The 17,961-nt window shown below is 45.4% G+C and overlaps 1 long non-coding RNA gene across 1 annotated transcript; it reads right to left on the bottom strand.

Moving 5' to 3' along the window:
• Positions 1-322: 322 nt before the first annotated feature.
• LOC117802588 lies at positions 323-16,939 on the bottom strand. The gene is made up of 5 exons (XR_004625949.1): positions 16,493-16,939; positions 11,947-12,094; positions 6,469-6,653; positions 1,792-1,998; positions 323-505 (listed from the first exon to the last, which is right to left on the bottom strand). It is a non-coding gene; the product is annotated as an uncharacterized LOC117802588 (long non-coding RNA).
• Positions 16,940-17,961: the final 1,022 nt, after the last annotated feature.

The following is a 17,961-nucleotide window of genomic DNA, read 5'->3' as shown; positions in this document are numbered from 1 at the left end:
CCACATTGGGCTCCTAGCTTGGTGGGGAACCTGCATCTCCCTCTGCCTGCTGTTCCCCATGCTTGTGCTCTCTCTCTCTCTCTCTGACAAATAATTTTTTTTAAAAAAGAAAAGAAATTATTAATATTTGTGATTTAGTGAACCATCATTGATAAGTTCTTAATGAAAGTAGAGAAAGCTGAACAAAAATACTGTCCTCAGGAACAGAATTGTGACTAGAACTGTATTTTTATAACCAGTTACAGAGAGAGTATACTCTTTTTTTTATTATTAAAATACATACCATTATAGAATAGACATGTGATAATGCTATGACTTCAAATCATACAGGTAGGTTTTCAAATTCTTCATTATTGCCTCCTGTAAATTCCTCAGCTCCCCCAAATTAATCCTTCCTCTCTTGCTTCCTTTGGCTTTAATGCAGATTTTGCTTCTTTTGTGCCCCAAGGCACAAGGATGTGATCTTGTCCCTCGTGGAATCTCTGTCTCGAGGATTATATTCTTTCTGGAACACAATGTGTATGCGTTTATTTCAGCCTCTCACCACATCTTTCCTCCCTGAGTGCCACAAGGATTAGGGCCTCTGTACCTCATGTTAAATGTCATGGTTTATCCACAAACCACAAGAAATAAATGTGTGAAATGACTAATCGAGGCTTAAGTCAAAACATGATGGAAAACTGGCCCACAAAGAAGCCATAGAACATCCAAGACCGGGGCATGCCTGAGACTTTTACTCTAATGTTTTATCCAAACTACAGAGCTAGGAAGATTTAGCTTAGTTTTCGTTCACTGCTGTGTACCCCAAGCTGGGAGAACCCACATTCTTTTTGTGGGAATAGGGGAAGACTCGTATTTTTATTTGCTGAACCTGTAGTCACAGCCTGAAAGTGGGACTCCCTCTACTCCATACATTGCTTATCCTTTAAGCCAGCTTGTCCTCCCCAAGTGGATGGACACCTTGAGAGCCCAAGTTTTCATGTTTCTGAGGATTATTTTCATGATAAACAGAACTAGGAGATTTGGGAGATGAAGAACAGACACAGGCTAGATGGAGAATCAGTGTGACTATAAAAAATCAAATAAGGAAAAAAGCATTTGGTGTTTTTAAAGATGAAGAAATGTATTCCATCTGCTATTTGGCTCCATGTGTTGCAACTAGAGACGAAAGAATTTTTGAAGGAGCCTGAAAAGCTATTTTCAAATTTTTTTTTTCAGATACATTACTTCACTAGATGGTATTTCAAGCAAGCATGGAAAGGTCTGAGGATGCCAGTTTTCTTTGTAAATCAGATGTAAAATGAGAAGACCAGCAAAATAATGGGAGCATAAGGATCCCTTGACTAAAAGAGGTCCAGGAGAAAGAAGGAAGTGGGGGTATACCTAAAGGAAGTTAGCAGCAGAGTGGGAAAAGAGAGAAAAAAATTTAAAGAACATATGGAGGGAAAGGAATTTAAAGATAGGCTGTATTTTTACTGAACAGGTTAGACACGTGACAAAGAGAAGTCTCCTCAAAGCTAATTCCAGTAAATGTAATTCTTAATGGCAGACACCAGAGCTTAGGAGTTTTCAAAATGGGGGCAGGGGATAGAACAAGCTGTGATCAGACATTTGCATTTTTAACGTGGGGATTGACCAACCCAAGGAACAGATGTGGCCAGCACTAGCCTTCTGAGGGACAGCATGTTGGGAACCACAAAGTGGTCCCAGGTGGGGGGGAGGTGGAGGAGTGGGGTATCCCCACGGAGGCCTGGAGCCAGCCCTCCAACCCAAGCCCAGCACCACACACACCACGGAAGCTGACTGTTGCTGGAGTCTTCAAAGCCACGTGGGAGAGATCCGATTCTCACTCCTACACCGATCCAAACATGTTGATCTTCTCGATAAACCCCAACGCACACTTGACGATTAAGAAAGACTGCAGTCAAACTTTGAAAAGGGACTTCTTGAACTTCCATTCTGCACATTCTTCATGTGGTGGGTAAGTGGAGTTGAAGACTGTGGACAGAAGAGATCAATTCCATTTATTCAGATGAATTTCACAATATTTCAACCTAGAGACCAAACCTGAAGTGAGTGTAGATCTAGAAGAAATAAAGAAAACATTTATAGAAGAGTCTTAGAGGGGGGCGCCTGGGTGGCTCAGTCGTTAAGTGTCCCCGCGTCGAGCTTCCTGCTCCGCTGGGAGCCTGCTTCTTCCTCTCCCACTCCCCCTGCTTGTGTTCCCTCTCTCGCTGTCTCTCTCTCTGTCAAATAAATAAATAAATAAATAAATAAATAAATAAATAAATAAAATCTTAAAAAAAAAACAAGAAGAAGAATCTTTGAGGGACAAACATGTACGATTGTGTACAAAACTGAGAAGGATCCCCCCAAACTTTAGTATTTCAGAGGCTATGTCATCATTAGGCAAAGCGGATTCTCCTTTCTTCCAATGGACCAAGGAGAACCTTTTACACCCAACCTAGGCCCTACGAGATTGTTTCTAGCCTGATGATTAGCCCCTACTAATGACTCAGAATTCCTTTATCCCAAGGAAGATGCCATATGTCAATGTTCAAAAGAAAGAAAACCTACTCTAAGCGAGAGTCCTGGACCTGCTTGTTGCTGGCCCATTTGTTGAGGTCTGTGCACGGTCAGTCCAGTATAAGGCAAGGACAGAGACAAGGAGCCTGGCCTTTCCCTTCTCAGCTGCCCCCAGAATCCACTCCTCTTACCCTCTGTCAGACCAATAAGCCTAAGGGACAAGGCCTACTGGGTTTGCCTTTTGAAAATTCCATGCTCTAGAGCCAGTTCTATATGAGTTAGTTTGTGGCATTTTACTATTTGTTCCTTTGCAGATGAGAACACTGAGGCTAACTACAATAAGAGCTTTTATAAAAATTAGCTCTTATTAAATACCATAAACTATTCAAATATTTATAGACTCATTATCTTATTTCAATTTCTAACAACCCAGTGGGCTGGTGACTGTTGCTATTACCAATCTCTAGAGAAGGAAACTGAGGCTCAGAGAGGTTTAGTTACTTCTCCAAAGTCACACAGCTCGTGAGTAGGGGAACCCAGATTCAAATCTGCTGGGTCTGACTCTAAAGCCCCTTCCCTCTTTCTCACTCCCTATGCCCTCCACCTTAATCAGCAGGAGAAGTTAATTATCCAAAGGTACAAACAGTCTTCTTTAACGTTTATGTTTTCTCTCGTAGTAGACAAAGCACAGAAAATTAAAGACATAAAAACATCAACCCACCCTTGGATTGTTCTGGAAAATCAATGCCAGAGAAGACATCAAGACTTTCAAGGAAGAGTATAGCTAAAAATACAACACCAGAGAGAGTGAAGATGCCCTAGCCCTGGGCAGGAGAGGGATCAGGGCAGCAGAAGCAGAGAAAGGCCGTGTCTGGAGAAATTCCTCCCACATGCGCAAAGCCCAGAGGCACAGTGTCACGGGTCTCCAGCTCTCGGGTTTCTCTGCCCCTCCGTCTTAGCCACTGCCCCCTCCTGGTTGCCTGTTAGCAACCAGGTTCTAGTGGGGAAGAAAAGAGAGGCAAACGGGGAAAGGTCAAGTGGCCAGCCAGCCACTTCAGTCCCTGGGACATGGTGGCCGGGATCGCATGCGAGACAGGCTCCTCACTACTGCCCTTCAAACCCAGGTTCTCTTACGTATTAGGCAGGGCTCAGCTGCAGAGAACCTAGTCTATCTGAAAACAGAAAAGGACACCCTGGAAGGGATCAAAAGGCTCACGGAATCTCTGGGATGGCTAATGCAGGCCAGGCCGGGCCTCAGGTTCATCTCCCAAAGCCACACCACAGGACCAGGCACCAAAACACCTGCCCTCCTGCTGTGATCGGGACTTCCCAGACACCAAACCAGAAAGCCAGGGCGACAACAGTCATGCTTGCTCTAGAAGCACTCTGCCCGGGCTCTGTCTCCCCACTTAACTCCATTTCGGATTACTTTCATCACGTGCCTCTGGGCGGCAGAAACTCCATCACATCCAGAAGCCTAGTGCACAGGATCTGGGAAGAGCAGTTTTAGCTTTCCAGAGTTTGCGGACCCAGAAGGAGGAAGCCGACTGACCAGCCACATCTTCGCAAACGAAGCTAAGTGTTTTGGCTTCTGAGCAATTGGGTGTGGGGAGGGCAGGTTGAGGTCAAAGCAACACTTCCTGTTTTCCAATGTAAAGGACTCAGGATGCAGTGAGCACATCATCTGGTGAGAAGCATGAAACAGGAAAGGTGAAGCAAAGCTTTGAAAGAAACGTGGCCAAAGGGCTCCTGTGCAGAAGAAGAGTGCACGCTTCCTTCAGTGCTCTCCAGACCTGGAGCGAGTGCCCGCTGTTGCACACACGTGTGGGCAGGGGCCTGCCCCTGTGGAGCTTTCAGTCTGATGAGAAAGCTAGAGTCAAGGAGGGAGTAGTCAAGGCCATGTCAGTTTTACAGGTGGGTAAGCGGAGGCTCCAGGAGGCAGCCAGCCCGGCCCAGCATCCTCTGCGGTAAAGCTGGGACCACCAGGCACAGAGCCCTGCCATCCCAGGCATTTCCCGCCAGCCGTGAGCTCCCACGCTGACCCAAGCCTCAGAGCAGCTCAGATTCTGGGGAGACCCCGAATCCCACATGTGACTTGAAAGAAAGAACCATTTCACAGGAATTTCTAATTAAAAATCAATTCAATTAATATTTAGAATTTCAAGAGGACATCAGAGGATGGCGTTTAATGCACAGCAAACTTTTCTTAAATCCTCTTTTTCCTTCTCTTTCACTAACCCCCCCAACTTCTCTCTGAGTCTCTGCCCCCCACAAAGCCTGTCTCCTCACAAGCCCTGTGTGCACAGCTGCGTCTCCTTCTCCGTTCCCTTTATTTCACCCCTACACTCAATTCCCTCTTGTAAGCAAATTTCTGATTCTTCCTCCCCATATTCCAGACGCTCCTGACCACTCGCCTCCTTGATTCTTCAGCTCTCTCTCCCCCCGCCCCTCTCGTCCTGATTCCAAAGCAGAAAAGCCGGGAACACAACTGGCAAAGACAGAGTCCACTTTGGTTGGGGAAAGGCCAGGGGAAATGCGGGGGAGGCGCCTGTGCAAACAGCATGGTCCCTGTTCACTCCCACAGCAGAGAGAGGAAAGGCGAATCTCTTCTTCTTCTTTTTTAATCTGACAGAGATAGAGACAGCCAGCGAGAGAGGGAACACAGGCAGGGGGAGTGGGAGAGGAAGAAGCAGGCTTCCAGAAGAGGAGCCTGATGTGGGTCTCGATCCCAGAACGCCAGGATCACGCCCTGAGCCGAAGGCAGTCGCGTAATGACTGAGCCACCCAGGCGCCCCGGGAATCTCTTCTTCTTTCTGGAAGGTGACTTGGCATTTAGAATTCCTCAGGAGCTGTCTACAAACTTCCGTATCCCCTTAGCTGGGATAACTGCCCTCACCCCATTACTGTCCTCGAACAGTTGGTAAATCTTTAGAATGTGTCACTGACTTGCCCAGGTTCACAACAAAAACAGAAATACGTTATAGACACCTGGCTTCCCGCCTGGCTTCCCCACCTCCACCCTGGCTTCTCCACCATCAAACTGTTTTGAGTTGGCGAAGTACAAAACGTGGCAAGTTCTGGTGTTGACCAGGCTGGGAAGCAGTAGGTGCCCACACCTCGGGTCACCACTGCCCACAGTGATGGCTCAAATACTTTCAAGTAAATTAAATCCATTTACCACTTACTCTGTGCCTTAGCACAAGCATGAATTCATGCCCGGAATGGAGATCAAACCCAGGAAACATTTAAATATGATCTCCTGCCCAGCAGGGCACGCGAATCATTTCCATCATGGAAAAAAACAGGCAGGAAAACAATAGTGCATTGAAACCAGTTATGCAACCGAGACTGCATGGTCAAAGTCCTCCTGGCTTTCGATTAACACAGGGAGTTCAGGTTAAGAGGGCCGCCTGCTTATTGGTGGGTTGTTTTTGAGATGAAGAAACCTCATCTTTTCCCTATATTCCTCCTGCTGGCTGAAAGCCCAGGTGCTGCCTCCAGCACCATTCCGCAAAGGCAGAGAATATTCTACTGGTTCCTCCTCACCTTCTGGGTGCCAACACCCCCATGTTACCCAAACTAGATCCCTCAGGAACCCCTGAGTCCCTCCGTGCCCTTGCCCCTCATGTGACTGCTCCCCATGGCCTCTGGCGCCCCTCCCTTCCTGTAGTCCTATCTCTGTCTTCAGATGCTATCACCTGGACAGTAATTTGTCTTCCTAAATCTCAGATTGGGTCATAGTTATCCCTTGACAAAAGCCCCTCTTTGGCCAGTGAAATGGGATGGAAGTGATGTGTCACTTAGGGCAGAAGCCATAAGGGCCCATGCCTGCTGGGAGATGCTCTTCTTTCCCTCTCTACGGGAGCCGGCCATATTCTGATGAGGCTGCTGCATGAGCGCGGGGCCCCGTATGAAGCCCCTGAGACACAGAATGGCACCGACCTGCAAGGTCCACACAGCACAAGGGAAGAGCAGTGCTTTGCTCCAGTGATCCTGAAGCTCCCCGTTCTCATAATCTTATCTTGTCTGAGTTGAGAGATGAGGCAGAGGGGAGCAGCTCTAGTTATTTCCTTCTACAGAGAATGTCATAACTTCCTCAAGCTCACAGCCAGTCGATGAGTTAGAATCTGGAAAATAAAATAAGAAGGCCGAAAGCTAGTATCATATAATAAAGAATTTGACGTGCCTCTGTTCCTGGTTCCTGGGAGGGAGACTCTAAGTCCTTGGAATTTCCCAAGTAGTAGGAGCGTCTTTATTGTTCATGAGCCCCCGGTTTATATCTGAGTTCATACCAACGAGCTGACCCAGATGGGACCCTAGATCATTTCAGGATGCACTGATCAGGCTGGAAAGACCAATCACGTGATTGATTAGAGAGTTAGGGCTTTGAGCCACTGGCATCAGCCTGATCTCCCAACATCCAGGGAAGGATGGGGGGCTGATTATTAAGTTCAGTCACATGGCCAATGGTTCAATCAATCACGCCTTTGTAATAAAACCTCAACACAAGCTTGGTGAAGCCTTCTGGTTGGTGAACACATCAATGTGCTAGAAACATGATGTGCCTTGATTGCATGGGGACAGAACACAGAAGCTCTGCATCTGGGACCCTTCAGAACTTACCCTTTGTACCTCTTCATTTGGCTGTTTCTGATTTATATCCTTTATAATAAAACCATAACAACAAGCATAGCACTTTCCTGAGTTCTGTGAATCATTCTAGCGAATTATCAGACCTGAGGGGGATCATGGGAACCTCCCAGATTTGTTGCTAGTCTTTCAGAAATGAGAGCAGTCTTATTGTGGACCATACCCTTTAATTTATGGGGTCGGCTTTAACTCCAGGTGGTTAGTACCAGAATTGAATCACTGCCTACCGGTTGGTGTCAGAATCACAAGACAAACAGGTCAAACGGTAGGTCAAGCTGGGAGGTCAAGCTGGGAGGTCCAGGCAGGAGATCCGGGGGACTCAGCATGATGGGGTGGTGACGGAAGGCTGTGCCTAGGCTGAGGCATCTCTCAAGTCAGCTTCTTCAACCTCTCACATTCCCATCTCCTTGCAGATGACACTATTTCTTGCTGAGACACTGTATTCAGCTTGGCATCAATTGCCCTAACAGGGAAAACTACCAAGCATCTCCCCTTCCAGAGAGTGTGGTGCTTGTGCAGGGACGGTGAGAGCAGCCCATTCCCTCATTCCAGAGTCTGCTCTGTTTTGCCCACGTTCTTACTCTACATACATACATGCATACATTCCTCAGGGGTTAGGCCACAATTCACAGTTCCCAGGGACAGCTGGTCCCTTGAGTCTGCTCCTAATTTGACTCCTAGGAATTTCTAAAAGCTCATTCAAACATCAGGATGTGAGGGGAAAGTACACATGCCCCTTGGGGTAGTCCAGTTCTCTTATATAAGCTTCAAAACTGTCTATCTAAAAGGTGGCTCAAACTGAAAATACACCACTTCAAAAAAAAAAAAAAACTCAGTTAGATGAAATAACAGATGACATTCATCATTCCAGTCCAGTGTGCAGTGAGCATTTAAACCGAGTCTGGCAAAGCTCTAGGGAAGGGGTGGCACAGTAGAGGGGGTGATAAAAAGAAGTGTGACACAGCCCTTGGCCTCAAGGCCTTGACCATCTATTTGCAGAAACAAAGTTTATAAATGGAAAAAGTACTGCAAGACAGGCCAGGATTAAATTTCCAAGTGAGTTGGACAGATTGAGAGTCAGTCTGGGGAAGAATTTAAAGAAAGAATTGGGCCTTAGGGAAACGTCACAAATGATGTGGGTCTCCAATGGGCTTTTACCAAAGAAAAAGATTTGTTTTTTAAAATTTGCTATTTTCATCCTATACTCTTAACCTCCTGAAATTGCATCAAAACCCACATCCACACGCTGTCATATAATGTCTGAACACTGTGGTCAGGAGGCTGGGCCACCACACTCACCTAGCAGATAGGTTGAGTCTTAAGGATGACTGTCCAAAGAACAAAGAGCACCAGCCAGCCCCTTTGCCACCCGGCTCCTTTCCTCTTTGCTCCCTGAGAATCTGGTTTTTCCTCTTGTGTGTGGCACTTTGAAGGGTACATAGGGTACCCCAAAACCAGCTCACAGGATGTCAAGAGCAAAACGAATGTAGAATTCTTCAGGTGTACTGAGAACAGAAGTCAAGGTACCATCTGCAAAAGATCCTGCCTTCACTCAGATGAGCTCAGTCAGCAGGACAGAGAGCAAGGCTCTCATCCAGGTTACCAGGGAACAATGCCTCCCCCCAAAAGATAAAGCCTGAAGCACCCTTTGGGACTGGACCCCAAAGAAATGACTAAGTGTGGGAACCCACACCTGGTCCAACTGGTGGCTGTGGTGGGAGTTGTGGAAGAGTGGGCAGACAAGCACCAGTAATCCTAAGGTAGTGCAATTCTGAAGGGCAGCCATCGCATGTCCTAAGACCAGGTGGGTTGTGACCTAGAGCAGAGCTCAGATGTCTGCTGCAGAAACAAGCAACAGGGTGCAGTACCCAGGTGAGATTTAAAATCTGCGCTTCTGTTCCAGGTGTGGGGTGGGAATGTTCCACTTCCTCTGGGAAATCTTCCCTAGATTAGTCTCCCTTACCCAGCCTGGGTTAGGGGTCCCTGTTGAGGACCCCTGCAATGTCCTGTTCTCATCTCTTCTTTTATTACCTTGCATTAGAATCCTCCATTTCCCGGTCTCTCTCTCCAACTAGAATGGTTGCACCTTGGGGACAGCCTCTATGTCTGATTCACCTTTGTAATCATCGATGTCCTACACACAATGAATGATCAGAAAATGTCTGTTGCTGCTGTTGTATGTAGATTGCAGACCAGGGAGTTGAGACAGAAGCCTGGTAAGGAGCACATAGCTTCATTTAGGGGAGCCCGTGGTCCTGAGACCATGTGTGAGGGCTGAGTCTCCACAAGCAGATGAGACCTCAGATTGCTATGGAGACTTAGCACAGAGTCCATGTGCTAATCAAAGTGGCTCAGAAACTCAGAGGGGCTGAGCCTATGGTTGGATGGTCAGTGGGGTCCCAGAGCCTGTGGTGGTTGGGGCTGGAGAATGTTATAAGAGTGTTCATGAGAACATTCACTGTTAGGCTTTCACTGACACTTAGTAAGAGGACCTACTCTGAGTAGCAAAGTTTACATTGATCATGCTCAGGCCATAAAATCCAAAATCTAAGACTGTCAACACAACAATGGCTCTGCCTTTCCGCACCCTTGGAGGGAAGAGAAGGAGCTGTGCTCCAAATGTTAGCCCCAGTCTTCTCTCTTAACTTAGAGATGGTGCTTTGAGCACACACACTTCTAAACCCTCCAAATATCCACCCAGCCCTCCTCCCAATCACCCAGAGCAACTGACTGGTACACTGCTATAGATAGCTCCAATTACATGTCTACTGTGCAGATGTGTGCCAGCAAGGAAAGCAATCCTTATCGTAAATCACTACACCTTGCCAGAATTGAAATAAAACTAAAAATAGAACTGAAATGGAATGGGAAGGGAACTTGCCTCCAAGTAGGGTCAGGGAAATAGTGGGGAGGGAGATGGTCTAAACAACATCTTTGTAGCTCAGAATGAGGCTCTTCCTGTCAGCCCCTAGTTCTAAGAAATAGCCCCAGGTCGATAGAGGACAATGTGGGCCCTTCCTTGCAGCATTCCAGGCACTGAGCAGGGAGCCAGCCAGTCAACCCAGGGCCAGGCTTCCATGGTGAGAGCCAGCACTTACTTGCATAGCAAGATCTTGGCCACCACCATCAACCTCCAGAGAAACTTGATCCACAGTAGCATACTACTCACATTCTAAAGACGTTTCTGCCAGTCAGTGCCTGTTAACTAAAGCATGCCCTGCCGCTAGGGACAAGGTTTGGTTACACGAAAGGCCGCCATCCTCTTACAACTCCTCTAGGGACATGGTCAGTCATTTCCCTTCCTGTTGTAGAAAGTCAGTGGCAACTATGTCCTCTCCCACTTTAGGGCTAGGGAGAAGAACAGGTCACATGTTTTTCTTTGAACAGTTCCTGTCTTCTGGGCCATTTTCTAAGTGACTTACCCATCTCATGTCAGTGCACAGAACAATCCTGTGACGTAGACGGTTGTTCCCACTTCACATATGAGAAAGCCAAGAGAAGTGTTAGAATCAGGCTTAAACCCAGGAGGGTGGACTTCAGGGTCCAGGTCTACTGCCCTCCCTGGGATTCTGGAGGTAAGGGGTCAGGGGCAGGCAGGGTCACAGAAGGCTCTTGGTGTCCTGCCTCACTGTCCCTGCTTTAGTGGGAGGGCTGACAGAGGGTACAGCAGGGTGCTCAGTGCCTCACTGCATCATGAGAGGGTTCAAAATATCTTCCAGTAATCAGTAAATCAGAAGGGCTAACTTTACTCAGGTTTGGTTTTGCTTTGTCTGCACTTCAAAACCTGTCCTGCCCCAGCAGCATCATTGGCATCTGGCTTTGTTGAATTTCTTTAAAGTCAAGCAACGTATGAACTGGACTGAGGAATTCAGGGGTGGAACCAGACAGTTTCTAATACCTCATCTGTCCCTAAGATGACATGTCCCCTGCGTCCTATATCCACCTGAAGCAGACAATTTCAAATGAAACTGAGAGTGAGAGACTTTGCAGGGCAGGGGGATAGGGCCGCAGAGACCACAAGCATCAGAGAACACGTGTGGGAAAGAGGGAAAATGAAAACAAAAGGGAAGAGAGAAAACAGAATAAGAAACTAAGGAGACAGGGATATTTTCACAGTAAGTCGTGTCCGCATGTGCATTATTAGTCTGCTGGGGTAGCCATAATAAAGTACCACAACCTGGGAGGATTAAACAACAGAAATGTTTGTCTCACATCTCTGGAAGCCAGAAGTCCCAGACCAAGGTGTCGGCAGGGGTTGCTTCCTTCTGAGGGCTGTAAGAGGGATTTGTTCCAGGCTTCTCCCTTAACTTCTGGTGGTTTGCTAGCAATCTTTGTTGTTCTTTATGTTGCAGAAGCTTCACCTCCATCTCTGCCTTATCTTCACCTAGTGCTCTCCCTGCGTTTGTCTATGTCCAAATTTCCCCTTTTAATATGAATATCAGTCATACTGGATTAGGTCACCCTGATGGCCTCATTTTAACTTGATTACTTGTTTAAAGACTCTGTCTCCAATAAGTTCACATTCTAAGGTATTGAGGGTTAGGACATCTTTTTGGAGGAACACAATTTAGTCCATAAGAGCATGCATTTTACTCATTTTTAAGAAGGGGTCTAAGACTGTGACTTTCAAAGGACTTAAAAAAAATCCCTTGAAATAAATCCATCAGATAATTGTTAATTGCTACCTGTGTTTGAGTAGAGAGCAGTGAGGGTGTTGACCCTTTTAGATTAAACTCAGAGTTCTTGTGTGTTCCACTGTATGACACATACTTGCAGAACCAGACACCTTGGAGCATCACTTCTATTATTTGGCCAGGGCCCAGGTTACAAAAACCTTCTCTTCTCTCTCTCTCTTCTACCTCTTCCACCAGAAGATGATGATGTTCTTCATTCCCTGAAGATTCAAAGTCAGCAACAGCTGAAAGGCAAGAAAGTTATTTTACTCGGTAATATAAAAATTGGCTCCTTTTGAAGGGCAGTATTGGGTGGTATTTGAGAGAATGGAGACCAGTGCAGGACTTTCTGGGTTCAGATCCCAGCTCTGCCCATTAGTAGCTGTGTTATCTGGAAAAAATTCTCAAATTCTATAGCTCGGTGTCCCCATCTGTAATAAGGGGTGAACATAGTACCTCCCTCATGGATCTGTGAGAATTATATGACACGATATGGATATAGCACATTAAACGGAGCCTAAAGCCCACATAAGTACTTGTTATTAGTTAATAGTTAAAATATTTTGTTTTAAGTCAAATATAAACTTTACCCTAGATGAATTTTTAACTGCTTAAAGCACACTGAAGATTGATCAGAAAGTACATAAGAAGACAACATACAAAGGCAACAGAGCTAGAAGTTTAGACCCAATAGTGACTGGAAAAAGAAAATAATCATGATCAGAAGGAATCATCCCCAGCAGTTAGTGAGGAGGCAGTGGCAGTTCCCGTGTAAGATTCATCAGGGACTGTCGGAAGGACACTAAGGCACGTAACAAAAGACTGTCAAGTGAGAGGCATTGAGAGTAAAAAAGGTCATGATCATCAAGGAGGAGAACTGGGTGCTGGGAAGCCCAATCAGAAAAAACACAGAAGCAGTCACAAGGGCCAAATGGTTAATTTACTTGACAGACCACCATCACCTCTTACCTGGGTTAATGCAATGGCCTCCTCTATGATCTCCCTGTTCTGCCTTCAACACTGCCTTCCTACCCCCACTCTCCACACAACAGACAGAGTGATCTTGTTAAAACATAAGTCAAATCATCTCATTCAGTAAAAACCAAAGTCCCTATAATGGCCTGCAAGGGCTCCACATGACCTCTCTACTCCTTACCTCTCCACTCCTTACCTCTTGAAACATCAGGCATGATCATGCCTTATTTAAGTTTACTATTGCTGTGTAACAAATTACCCCAGACTTAATGGCTTAAAACAACACAAGTCTGTCCTATAGTTCTGGAGGTCAAAAATCCAAAATGAGTCTCACTGAGCTAAAATCAAAATATTAGCAGGGTCGAGTTCCTTTTGATGGTTCTAGGAAAGAATCCATTTCCTTGCCTATGCCAGCTTTTAGGAGCCACCTGTATTCTCTGGCTTGCGAGTTTTGCAACCGTCTTCAAAGCCAGTAGCTTAGTGTCATCACACCTCCTCCACAGATTCTCACCCTCTTGCCATCCTCTTGCAAAGACTCTTGTGATCATACTGGGCCCACCTGGATAATTCAAGATAATCTCTCCATCTCAGGATTCTAAAGTTAATCAAATCCACAAAATCCCTTTTGCCATTAAGGTAACATATTCAGTTTTTTGGGATTAGGGTGTGGACACATTTGACCAGCCGTTATTTAGCCTACCACATACCTCAAGAATATTCTTCATCCAGATACCCTTATGGCTCACTTCCTTTAGGTATTACCCGAAGGTACTTTCTTTCTTTCTTTCTTTTTTTTTTTTTAAAGATTTTATTTATTTATTTGACAGAGATAGAGACAGCCAGTGAGAGAGGGAACACAAGCAGGGGGAGTGGGAGAGGAAGAAGCAGGCTCCCAGCAGAGGAGCCTGATGTGGGGCTCAATCCCACAATGCTGGGATCACGCCCTGAGCCGAAGGCAGACGCTTAACCACTGTGCCACCCAGGTGCCCCAAAAGGTACTTTCTTAATGAGGCCTTAACTGACTATCCTCTTTGAAATTTCTGTACACATATTCTTACCCTTTATCTTCCTTTTCCGATTTATTTTTCTCTTTAGTATATATTTTATGGATGTATTTTTTATTTATTATGTGACTCCACCAACTAGAATATAAACTTTATATGCAGTCATTTTTTGTTTGTTTGTTTTGATACAAGAGGGACATACAGATCTATAAAAAACAACAACAACACTGAAAATGGCTACTACGTGAATAAATATATAAGATAATTTCTTCTTATTTGAAACTCTTTAAAATCTAAGTAACCAAGGCACCTGGGTAGCTCAGTTAGTTAAGCGCCCAACTCTTGATTTTGGCTCAGGTCATGATCTCAGGGTCTTGAGATCAAGCCCCACATTATGCTCTGTACTCAGCAGGGAGTCTGCTTGAGATTCTCCCTCCTTCAGCCCCTCCCCCACTCATGCTCGCTCTCTCGCGCGCTCTCTCCCTCTTTCTGTCTCTGAAATAAATAAATAACATCTTTAAAAAAGAAAGATGCAATTTATTTTGGCACTTGTATGTATTGTAAAATGGAAAATATATGACAACAATAGCATAAAGTCTGTGCTGGGGTGAGGAAAATAATACTATTATAATGTTTTTATACTAAACTTAAAGTGGTATAATATCACATGATGGTAAACTATAATAAGTTAAAGATACATGCTGTAAACCTTAAGGCAACAACTTAAAAAATTATAGATAACAAGCCAACAGAGGAGTTAAAATAGAATAAAATAAAATAGAATAAAATAAAATAAAAATAAAATAGAATTACAAAAAACTCAGCGCCGTCATCTGCCAACTCAAATACAATGAAAGTCAGAAGGCTCCAGGGTTGGCTTTAAGGAGACTGTAGCCTCTTGCATCCACAGGGCAGGCTAGGCTGAAAATCAGGCCCAGGATCAAACTATAAACATGGCAGAGCCATAATGGCTACAGAAGAGATTGAATTCAGAGTTTTGGTAGGTTTCCTAGGTCAAAGTCAAGGCCCTGAGGAGGAAAAAAAAAAAGGTGGGACCCTGAGACCTGTATCAAGATGATTTGAAAGAATGAGACTGAGAATTTTGAGCCTCTAGTTGTCCTAAATCCAATGGACCATCAAAAGCAGCGCAAGCCCACACGATGTGATGAGCACTGGGTGTTATACACAACTGATGGATCACTGAACTCTACCTCTGAAACTAATAATACACTATATGTTATTCAATTAAATTTAAATTTAAAAAAAAAATAATAATAAAGACTTTTTAAAAATAAAGAAGCAGCAGCCCAATCCTCCTTCCTAGAAAAGAGTTTCCCTTTGCCTGGAAATTGAGCACAAAAGGACCTTCGTGAAGCATATGACTTGCTTGATGATACTTGTTCTCCTCTAGGTTTGCTCCTGGCTACCCCGATTGCTTCCAGGAGGAAAGTCACCTAAATGGGAAAATAGAGTCCCTGCTCTAGAATAAAGTTTACATACCCAAGAAACTGTAGTCCTGGAATCAGTACTGTCAAAAGCTTAGAAAACATGGGGGAATAATGTTGAGGGTATTGGAATTGGAGTGGGGAGACACAGGCTGATAAGGGAGAATTTGTTTGACATGTAACTTAGGACTCAATGTTGTGACAAGGATACCTGGAGCCAGCCCTGAGAGTCTTTTGAGATGCCCCCTTCACAATTTGACATAAAGAAAACCTACATATAATGAGGCAGTGATAACAACTTCTTTTTCGTAGTATCAAGAAAAGGATCAGTCAGCACAGGAAGGTAAGGAAGTTAGGGCAGATTTACCAAATAAGACCTGAGAAGCCACCCTGTCTACACCGCGCAGGAAAGCCTAGAGGACACACCCTTCACTGAGATGATAACGAATGCACTGGTGATGGCTAAACCGATATATCACCGAAAAGCCTGGACATGGCTATACTTTTTAGGCCAGAGTTGACAGTGAAAGATCATGTCATAGAATTGGGCTTTTCTAATATCAGTGAGGATATTAGAAATTAGAATTGCAGATTCCAGGGGGCTTAACAACACCATCACAAGTATATGAACTAAATTTCTTCCAAACCTTTCCCAAAGTGACTAGAGGCCATTTGCTCAAGTCACTAAACCCGAGGAAAAGGTCTAGATAGACACTTCCAAAACTATTAGATATGGGTCCAAGCTGACACTGATACGAGGAGATCTAAAAAACTATCATGATCCTCCAGTTAGGGTGGGGAAATAAGACAAGGTGACACAGAATTTTTTCCAAATTCATCTTTCCTGGAAATACTCTTCAAGGTAGAGGACAAGTAGTTGCAACTTGCACTTACAAAAGAAACACGGTGCTTGGCTGGGCTCTTCAGGATTTAGAGGCAGCATACATGACACATGAGAATACTTCTCCGACCCACTGGTCAGGTGACACGGAAGGCTACCAGTCTTGAGTGGGTCACTGAGCAAGAAGGAGCCCTGCAGCAGGTTCGGGCTACTTGGGCCATATAACTCACAAGATCCCAGAAAATTCCATGGTGCTGGATTAAAAGTATGACATGGAGTCTCAGGAAATCCCCAGTAGGGAAGTCACAGCACAGATTCCTGGGGCCCTGGGACAAGGCCTCTGCCTGATTTTTGTTGAAAATGTGCTGGAACACCCACCTGGGAAGCTCTCTATTCGCCTTTCTTCATTTCCATCCTTCTCATTCTTCAAGGGTCAGCCACCTTCCATTCTTTATAAAGCTTCTTCTGATGGTTCCATTCCACTCCTATAAATTGCTATCATATTTACATCCCAGACAACCTAGCCTTGAACTTGCTAGTGGTTCTCCGTGGGAATCACAATTGGCCTGTGGCAGAGGAGAGAGAGGCCTCCAGGCACGCTGCTCATAGCCCTTTTGGTGAAACAAAGTATATTAGTCTGCTGGGTCCATAAGCAAAGTACCACAGCCTGGGGGACTTAAGCCACAGGAATTTATTTTCTTGCAGTTCTAGAGGTTGGAAGTCCAAGATCAAGGTGCCAGCATGGTTGGTTCCTTCTGAGGCCTCTCTCCTTGCCACGCAGAACACCATCTTCTCCTTGTATCTTCACATGGTCCTTCCTCTGTGTGTCTATTCCTAATCTCCTCTTTCTAGAAGGAACACAGACACAGTGGATTAACACCCACCTTAATAATCTCATTACAACCTAACCACCCATTTCATGGACCCATCTCCAAATATAGTCACATTCTGAGGTACTGGAGATTAGGACTTCAGCATGGGAATTTGGGGGATGGAGGACACCATGTGGCCCACACACAGTTCAGGCCCTGCATTAGCCTCAGCAAGCTGCCCCTGGTCTGACTCAGAACACTCAAATCATCAAAGGTCAGGAACTGGAAGAGCCTTCAGGAGTGTCCCTGCCTTGCTCAACAGGTTCCCCTTTGTCCTTCCTGGCCACTCTCCTGACTCAAGGGCAGGGACTTGAAGCAGACATGGATCGGAATCCTGGCTCTGCCCCTTACTGCAGTGGACACTCGTGAGTTCATTCAACCTTCCTGGGCCTCAGTTTCCTCATCCATGAAGTGAAGATGAGACAAGCTACCTCACAGAGCCCCAAAGGTAACTAGTGCAAAGAACCCAGCACACGGCAGTGCATGCTAGTCCCCTACTATTTCTTTGTCCCCAGGGCTGACTCCCAAGCCTGCAAATGGCCGCTCATGACATTTGTGATGCTTACAAATATTTACATAGATTTGGTTAACTTGCAAAATTTGACTTAAGCTTCATTAGGATTTTAAACTCCCAGGGGCAGTGCTCACATCTGTTTGATTGTCTTTGTATTCCACTGAGGACAAGAGGACTGGCAGACAGGCCTGAACTCACTTGTGAAGGGGCACGCAGAGGTCCCTGTACTTCTGTCCCCATGTCACCAGGCATTATCTCAGCAGCCACAGCCCTATCAGGGAAATCCGCCCTTCACCCCGTGCCAGGCGGTCCTGCCTCAGACTTTCAAATCAAGCCATTACTAGCCTGGAAGCTCAATTGTTATTCATTGGGCTTCAGCTTCTCAGCCCTTATCTAATCAACACACAAACCCAGTTATTCAGCCAGTATTTACATAACCCCTTCCCACCTCAGCCCTCCAT

This window comes from Ailuropoda melanoleuca, chromosome 6 (genome assembly GCF_002007445.2).
Source record: "Ailuropoda melanoleuca isolate Jingjing chromosome 6, ASM200744v2, whole genome shotgun sequence".
NCBI lineage: Eukaryota > Metazoa > Chordata > Mammalia > Carnivora > Ursidae > Ailuropoda > Ailuropoda melanoleuca.
Note: the sequence above shows the minus strand (reverse complement) of the source record. Positions and strands in the feature narration are given on the sequence as shown.